This window comes from Dendrobates tinctorius, unplaced genomic scaffold, assembly GCF_039654945.1.
Source record: "Dendrobates tinctorius isolate UK_male_01 unplaced genomic scaffold, ASM3965494v1 ptg000043l, whole genome shotgun sequence".
NCBI lineage: Eukaryota > Metazoa > Chordata > Amphibia > Anura > Dendrobatidae > Dendrobates > Dendrobates tinctorius.
In genome coordinates, this window is record NW_027361711.1 from 12,429,957 (window position 1) to 12,437,500 (window position 7,544).

Here is a 7,544-nt window from a genome sequence, read left to right on the forward strand (position 1 = left end):
CCTCCTGAGACATATATTTTGAATGTGTACGCTATCCATACATGTTATCCAGGGATACGGTACCCTTTCTAACCTTTGTGCAATGACGTGCAATCCATACTGGGCCTAACACCGTCTGAGCCTGCCTCATGCTGTATAGACATATATTTTGAATGTGTACGCTATCCATACATGTTATCCGGGGATACGGTACCCCTTCTAACCTTTGTGCAATGACGTGCAATCCATACTGGGCCTAACACCGTCTGAGCCTGCCTCATGCTGTATAGACATATATTTTGAATGTGTACGCTATCCATACATGTTATCCGGGGATACGGTACCCTTTCTAACCTTTGTGCAATGACGTGCAATCCATACTGGGCCTAACACCATCTGAGCCTGCCTCATGCTGTATAGACATATATTTTGAATGTGTACGCTATCCATACAAGTTATCCGGGGATACGGTACCCTTTCTAACCTTTGTGCAATGACGTGCAATCCATACTGGGCCTAACACCGTCTGAGCCTGCCTCATGCTGTATAGACATATATTTTGAATGTGTACGCTATCCATACATGTTATCCGGGGATACGGTACCCTTTCTAACCTTTGTGCAATGACGTGCAATCCATACTGGGCCTAACACCGTCTGAGCCTGCCTCATGCTGTATAGACATATATTTTGAATGTGTACGCTATCCATACATGTTATCCGGGGATACGGTACCCTTTCTAACCTTTGTGCAATGACGTGCAATCCATACTGGGCCTAACACCGTCTGAGCCTGCCTCATGCTGTATAGACATATATTTTGAATGTGTACGCTATCCATACATGTTATCCGGGGATACGGTACCCTTTCTAACCTTTGTGCAATGACGTGCAATCCATACTGGGCCTAACACCGTCTGAGCCTGCCTCATGCTGTATAGACATATATTTTGAATGTGTACGCTATCCATACATGTTATCCGGGGATACGGTACCCTTTCTAACCTTTGTGCAATGACGTGCAATCCATACTGGGCCTAACACCGTCTGAGCTTGCCTCATGCTGTATAGACATATATTTTGAATGTGTACGCTATCCATACATGTTATCCGGGGATACGGTACCCCTTCTAACCTTTGTGCAATGACGTGCAATCCATACTGGGCCTAACACCGTCTGAGCCTGCCTCATGCTGTATAGACATATATTTTGAATGTGTACGCTATCCATACATGTTATCCGGGGATACGGTACCCTTTCTAACCTTTGTGCAATGACGTGCAATCCATACTGGGCCTAACACCGTCTGAGCCTGCCTCATGCTGTATAGACATATATTTTGAATGTGTACGCTATCCATACATGTTATCCGGGGATACGGTACCCTTTCTAACCTTTGTGCAATGACGTGCAATCCATACTGGGCCTAACACCGTCTGAGCCTGCCTCATGCTGTATAGACATATATTTTGAATGTGTACGCTATCCATACATGTTATCCGGGGATACGGTACCCCTTCTAACCTTTGTGCAATGACGTGCAATCCATACTGGGCCTAACACCGTCTGAGCCTGCCTCATGCTGTATAGACATATATTTTGAATGTGTACGCTATCCATACATGTTATCCAGGGATACGGTACCCTTTCTAACCTTTGTGCAATCACGTGCAATCCATACTGGGCGTGAGAACGGCTGGCGAGCTGTTAAGCAAGCTACAGCACCTGTCCAGACAAGTACAGGGATTCCCTAGCGAGGAGACTTATTTGATTAGAGAGAGAGAGGATTCAAAAAGATTTAAATAAACTGGAGAAGTGGGCAGCAACTTACAGAATGTTTTTTAACAGGGAGAAATGCAAAGTACTACATCTGGGCAATAAAAATGAAAAAAGCATATATAGAATGGGAGGAATAGGGCTAAGTGACAGCACATGTGAAAAAGACTTGGGTATACTAATAGATCACAGACTGAATATGAGTCAACAGTGTGATGCAGCAGCAAAAAAGGCAAATGCAATTCTAGGATGTATTAACAGAAGCATACAGTCTAGATCACGTGAAGTCATTATTTCCCTCTACTCCTCTTTGGTCAGACCTCATCTGGAATATTGTGTCCAGTTTTGGGCACCACATTTTAAAAAAGACATCAACAAACTGGAGCAAGTTCAGAAAAGAGCGACCAGAATGGTGACCGGTCTGCAAACCCTGTCTTATGAGGAAAGGTTGCAGGATTTGGGAATGTTTAGTTTGCAAAAGAGAAGACTGAGAGGAGACTTAATAGCTGTCTACAAATATCTAAAGGGCTGTCACATTGTAGAAGGATCAACTTTATTCTCATTTGCACAAGGAAAGACTAGAAGCAATGGGATGAAACTGAATGGGAGGAGACACAGATTAGATATTAGAAAAAACTTTTTGACAGTTAGAGTGATCAATGAGTGGAACAGGCTGCCACGAGAAGTGGTGAGTTCTCCTTCAATGGAAGCCTTCAAACAGAGGCTGGACAGACATCTGACTGGGATGATTTAGCGAATCCTGCTTTGAGCAGGGGGTTGGACCAGATGGCCCAGGAGGTCCCTTCCAACTCTACGATTCTATGATTCTATGATTCTATGATTGTTTTCAATGTTGGGACAGCAATTTTTGGGGAGCACTATACTCTGGAGAATGATAGATGGGGCCCACCATACACTGGAACATTCCAAAGGTGGACATCGGACACTGGAGCAGCATTTACAGGGCCCATTATACACTAGAGCATTAGAAATGGGGCCCATTATGTTTGGAGCATTATTTGGGCCCATAAGACAGTGGAGCTTCATCCATGGGGACCAACATATACTGTAGCATTATGTGGAGCTCATCATATACTGTTTCAAACATTATATGGGACCAATGATTTTGTATGGAGAAATAGATGGGCCTCGTCATGAGATGTAAAAAGTGAGGTATTTTTCATTGTACTATACCGCTATTTCTCTGCCGTATCGGAGCATGATGAGTTGTGGTATGTGTTAAAGGGGCGCTCTTTCGCCCAGGGCACATGAAAACCTGCAGCCAGCCCTCCCCCCCCCACAAATTTAGCCAAATAACCCCCATTTTTCAGTGCGTAACTTGTATTATGAAGTTAATTAAGATTGACAAGCTTAAGTAAGAAGAATTGATGCTTTTGGCATTCAAATGGGCACTGTAGGTCTGTTTCCTGTCCTCCTCTCACTGCCGACTTTTATTCCCCATTGACTTACATTGGGTTTCGTGTTTCGGGACGACCCCGACTTTTCCCTATAATCGGACGATCTTGCTCGACCCGACTTTTGGAAAAGTCGGGTTTCACGAAACGAAACGCGACCCTAAAAAACCAAAAGTCGCTCAACTCTAGTTGCAACCATTCTGACATCATCATCGCCATGGCAACCTACTATGACATCATAGTCGCCATGGCAACCTATTATGTCATCATCGTCGCCATGGCAACCTATTATGACATCATTGTCACCACGGCAACCATTATGGCCTCATCTTTGCCATGGCAACCTTTATGACATCATAGTCACCACGGTCACCATGGCAACCTATTATGAAATCTTCGTCGCCATGGCAAAAATTCTGACATCATCGTCGATACACACACATACACATATATACACTAGTTTTTATATATATAAATATACACACAAGGTTTTACCTATATACAGTGACATGTAAAAGTTGAAGATTAAATAAATGATCTCTAAATGGCCTAAAGTTAGATCTGACACATTTACTTTGTATTTTAGGCAATATATCTAAACTGTAATTTTTAAATGTTAAAAATTGCAAAAAGGAAAATGGGTGGACGCAAAAGTTTGGGCATCCTTGGAGATTTGTGTGCTCTGATAACTTTGAATAAGGTTTCAGGGAAATGAAAATTATGGCGGCCCACAAAGCAGGAGAAGGATATAATAAGATAGCAAAGTGCTTTCAAGTTGCCCTTTTCTCAGTTCGAAATATGCCGAAACAGTGGAGGTCAAGAGCTAGTCGGGAAAACCAAACAAAATTTCAGTGAGAGCTGCTCATAGGATTGCTAGACCAGCAAATCAGAATCCCATCTTGACTGCAAAAGACCTTCAGAAATCATGGAAGAGTCATCAGAATAAAACCTGTCCTGCGTCCTCACCATAAAATTTATTGTCAGAAGTATGCAAAAGAACATCTAAACAAGCCTCATATGTTTTAGGTCCTGTGGACTGATGAATTTCAGGAAAAGAACATCTTGCCTAAAATTAAGCATGAGGGGAGGAACAATCATGCTTTGTGGTTGTGTTGCAGCTAATGGCACGGGGAATATTTCATGGGTAGGGGGAAGTATGGATTCAATTAAATTTCAAGAAATTATTGATGCAAACATAACACCATCCGTAAAAAAGCTGAAGTTGAAAAAAGGATGGCTTCTACAAATGGATAGCGATCCTAAACACACGACAAAATGCACAATAGACTACCTCAAAAGGCGCAAGCTGAAGGTTTTACAATGACCATCAATATAACAGTGCATGCAAGACATCCCAGAAATCTCACAGAACTGGAAGAAAATAACTCAAACAAGGATTGAAAGACTCTTGGCTAGCTAAAAAAGCATTTACAAGCTATAATTCTGGAAAAAGGGGGTGCTACTAGGTACTAACCATACAGGGTGGCCAAAACTTTTGCATCAGCCCATTTTCCTTGTTGTAATTTTTAAAATGTAAATGTAAAAGATGAAAGGTTTTTTTTGCCTAAAATACAAAGGAAATGTGTCATCTTTAAAAGGTGAATCCGAACAGTAAAGTTCGGTGTCCATACTGAACACCTACTATTCGGGCATGGACATCGAACCTGGAAGTCCGTGTTACTTTTTTGTTTCGGATCCCCAATCACTGGGTGCATGACAGTGCTGCAAACACTGCTTCTGATTGGCGGTAAAATCATTACTGCCGGTCAGACAATCGCAATTCCCACACTGTCAGATGACAGCTGTGATCAGAGGTAAAAAGTTTACCTCCTATCACTTTTAAATATATCGTGGCACTACTGTGTAGGTGCACAAAAAGAAGGTTCCCACACCAGAATAAGTAATTGAAAAAATTTTTGGCACTCAACTTTTGCGATATGTGAAGGATTTTATTTGCAGTCACAAGTATTAGACGTTTCGGCTATGACAATAAGCCTTCATCAGTACACAAGACTGCTCGCACTAGCGGTGGATACCGCGTTCCTCCAGGCCACACAGCGCCACCACCCACCAACCACCACTATCCACACACTACCAAAGCTGTCACCTTCCAATAGCTGATATAAATATATTAATCCCATGTGTGAGATTGACCTTTCAAGGGATTCCACTTTATTATACACATATACTGAGGATATTATACTGATGTCCGTCCTTCTAATTTTCTGCCCAGATCTCCAGATCTTTTGTGGACATTTTGGCCCATATTTTTCTTATGAGTGGTGCTTCATTCAAATATTCAATGATTCTTTGAACGTGAGCAGTCTTGTGTACTGATGAAGGCTTATTGTCATAGCCGAAACGTCTAATACTTGTGACAGCAAATAAAATCCTTCACATATCGCAAAAGTTGAGTACCAAAATTTTTTTTAATTACCTCCTATCACTGGCGTCGGTTGATAGGACTACTGCTCCCATCAGTGGGAAGAGTCGGGCAAAGTGCCAGAACTGGCGCATCTAGTAGATGTGCCTTTTCTGGGAGGCTGCTGGCTGCTATTTTTAGGCTGGGGGCAATATACATGGCCCCTTCCAGCCTGAGAATATTAACCCCCAGCTGTCTGCTTTAGCAAGGCTGGTTGTCAAAATGGTAGGACCCAATGCCGTTTTTTTAAATTATTTATTTAAATAATTTAAAAAAAGAGTGGGAACCCCTTTATTCTTGATAACCAACCTTGCTAAAGCTGACAGCTGAGGATTGCAGCTCCCAGTTGTCAGCTTTGTCTGACTGGTTATGAAAAATGCAGGGGAACCTATGCCTTTTTTTAAATTATTTATTTAGAGTGCAGACACAGGCTGATGAATACACCCATCGGCTGCTCTCGCTGTTATTAGTGGGATCAGACGTCAGCTGATGGGAGCAGCAGTCTCATCAGCCTACGCCAGTGACTGGAGGTATAGTATGTTGGTGTTTTCTATTATAAACAATGTTGATGCAGTAATTTAGTTCAGCCACCAGAGGTCACCTTTGAGTAACAGACAGAAAACTCGGGAAACAGGAAATGAGGACAGAGAGATTTCCCTGGGTTGATGAGGAGAAGGAGCATGTTTGAGAGACTGAGAGGAATCCAGCGCCTGAAATATTCTTGCTTGGACAGTGTGAGTCAAATTGATCGGCTCCTGTAAGTAAACTGAGAAGTGTGACCGGTCACCGACTGTGTAGTTAGTTAGGGATAGCTAGATAGAAGTCACAGCATATTCAAGGACACTCTTGTTGCTAAGAATTGCATATGAATTGATAGAGTTTTTGTGAATTCCTGTGTATCAAGATTCTGGCTGTGAAATATTACTGGAACTGATTGGGAACTTCATCTGCAACGGTATCAAAAGATTTGGTAACCTGGAAAGCTGTTTTAATCCTGTGGCTGGACATCTGTATATCAAGTTCAGTTGTTTACTGTTGAGTATATTCTGTGAAGGCGTATGCTCTGAATGCTCACTAATAAGACAATGCACTGAGTACATAATGTGCTGGTTTAAGTGATTTATCGGGTAAATTTATATATGCATATTAAGGGGAAACAGGGTACGCGTGACCGTGTGTAATTAAGGCAGGAGGCGGGTGTAAGATTGCATAACTGTCACAGTGTCGATAGAACCCCGTATAAGGCTCATTACCGGATAAGGGAGGGAGTGACATAGTTTCTCCAATTGATAACTTTAGACTATTGAAGTGGTTCTGAGCATAGGGTTGCAGACACAGCTCTCCCATCTCCCTGCACAATTCTATTTATACAGCAGCGAGTGTATATATGTACACACACCCTGCTCTATACTCTTTGTAATATACATACACCCTGCTGTATTCCCTTTATTTTATACAATCATTCATTACAGTAGAACATGATAAACCTCTTCAAGACCTTGTATGCACTGGGTACGTCCAGGCGATTTTGTGCACACAGAAGCTGTGTGTGTGTATTCGCCGCAGGGTGTTCAGCTGATATCACAGCTGACCCAAGGCACTCACTTCCAGGAGCAGTGCCCGCACCGCTCCCAGCAGTTTAACCCCTTAAATGCCGAGATATCGATTGCAGCATTTAGAAGGCAGGCAGAGGGAGCGGGCCTCATCTGACCTCCAATCAGCACCCCTGCGACATCCTCGCAAAGTCACAATCATTGCCATGGGGACCCGATGTGGTATCGCTGCAATTGTGCTGACCCGAAGAATAAAGCTGTTTTGTCAATTTTATCACAAGGTGAACAGCATAAAAAAAAACAACCAAAAAAACGTACTGGTCACTACAATGGCAGTTTGCAATTTTTACTCAGCAACTTCCTCTGCTGCTTTTTTCTGGAAAACACCCATAGAGTAAA